Consider the following 1,938-nt stretch of genomic DNA (forward strand, 5'->3'; position numbering starts at 1 on the left):
CAATATATATATATATTTGTATGTGTTGCTTGTTATATTTACTCAGCATACAAATTGTCTAAATTGATATTGAGTAAATAAGAGTGCTGAGTTGAAAGCTGACCACAAAAGTGTCAATTCCCAACTCATATGCTAAATAGCTCTAGTCAATATCTGGCTAAAGCTATCTTACGCTACAATCGGCCGTGCTAACCAAAGCTGAGTTATTCAACTCAAAGAAAATATATTAAGTCAGCTTAATTAAAATCGAAAAAGTTACATTAGTTCCTAACCCCCCCCCCTTGGAACTAATCACACGGGACCAACAATATACTCAATAGGGCTTTAGTTAGACCTATTCTTAAGAAAACCCCATATGAACTTTGGAAAGGACGAAAGCCCAACATTGGATACTTTCGTGCTTTTGGTTGTAAATGCTTTATATTCAATACGAAAGACAACCTTGCCAAATTTGATTCTAAAGCTGACGAAGCGATCTTTCTAGGGTACTCAACTAACAGTAAAGCATATAGGGTGTTCAATAAACGAACTCAAGTCGTAGAAGAGTCTGTACATATCGAGTTCGATGAAACTGACCCTGCAGGAAAGTCAAGTCAGTCTGCCGAAGATGACCCAGGCTCACCTTCCGCTGACCAAAATGGAGCCGCTGAGTCATTACCGCACAGGCTGACCAAAGGTAAAAGCGAACCCAAAATTACCTTTGCTGACCAATCTAAAACTGCAGAGATTGTTAAAACACCTGCTACTGACAACTCAACATTACCCAAAGAAATCAAAATTCCAAGAGGACACTCGGAGAAGTCCAATCTATATGCTGCTGAGAACAACCGGATGACAAGAAATCAACTCAGGAGATATCTTAGCAATGTTGCGTTCGTCTCAGTCCATGAACCAAAGAATTTCACCGATGCTGAGCACGAAGAATTCTGGATCAATGCTATGCAAGAAGAGCTTGATCAATTCAAGAGAAATGAGGTATGGGATTTAGTACCAAAACCTAGGAATCAAAAGACCATGGGAACTAAGTGGTTCTTTAGAAATAAACTAAATGAGAAAGGCAATGTAGTCAGGAACAAAGCCCGACTTGTAGCTCAAGGCTATAGTCAGCAAGAAGGCATTGACTATGGTGAGACCTTTGCTCCCGTCGCTAGGTTAGAGGCTATACAAATATTATGTGCATATGCTAGTTTCATGAACTTCAAACTATATCAAATGGATGTCAAGAGTGCATTTCTTAATGGATTTATAAATGAAGAGGTATATGTTAGTCAGCCTCCAGGGTTTGAAGATCCAAAATATTCAAACCCCGTTTATAAACTTAAGAAGGCCCTGTACGGCCTGAAACAAGCACCATGTGCTTGGTACGAGAGGTTGACCAGTTTCCTGCTGACCAGGAACTATGTCAGAGGCAAAGCTGACACAACCTTATTCATTAAGAAAAAGGGTAAAGATACCCTGCTGGCACAAATTTACGTAGATGATATTATCTTTGGTGCTACTAATGAAACTATGTGCAAGGAATTTAGTAAACAGATGCAAACTGAGTTCGAAATCTCAATGATGGGCGAGCTCAACTTCTTCCTTGGACTTCAAATTAAGCAAGGGAAGAACGACATCTTCATTAGTCAGTCTAAGTATGCCAAAGAAATATTAAAGAAATTCGGTATGGAAGAATGTAAGCCCATATCTACCCCAATGGGTACTGACACTGTCTTTTGCGCTGACAAGAAAGGTAAGTCAGTAGACAGTAAGTTATATCGAGGTATGATTGACTCTCTACTTTATCTTACTGCTAGTAGGCCTGATATTCAGTACTCAGTATGTTATTGCGCAAGATACCAAGCTGGCCCCAGAGAATCTCACTATATTGCTGTAAAAAGGATTTTTAGATATTTGCAGAGCTCAGTTAATGCAGGTCTATGGTATCCAAATGACTTC

This window comes from Euphorbia lathyris, chromosome 4 (genome assembly GCF_963576675.1).
Source record: "Euphorbia lathyris chromosome 4, ddEupLath1.1, whole genome shotgun sequence".
Taxonomy (NCBI): Eukaryota; Viridiplantae; Streptophyta; class Magnoliopsida; order Malpighiales; family Euphorbiaceae; genus Euphorbia; species Euphorbia lathyris.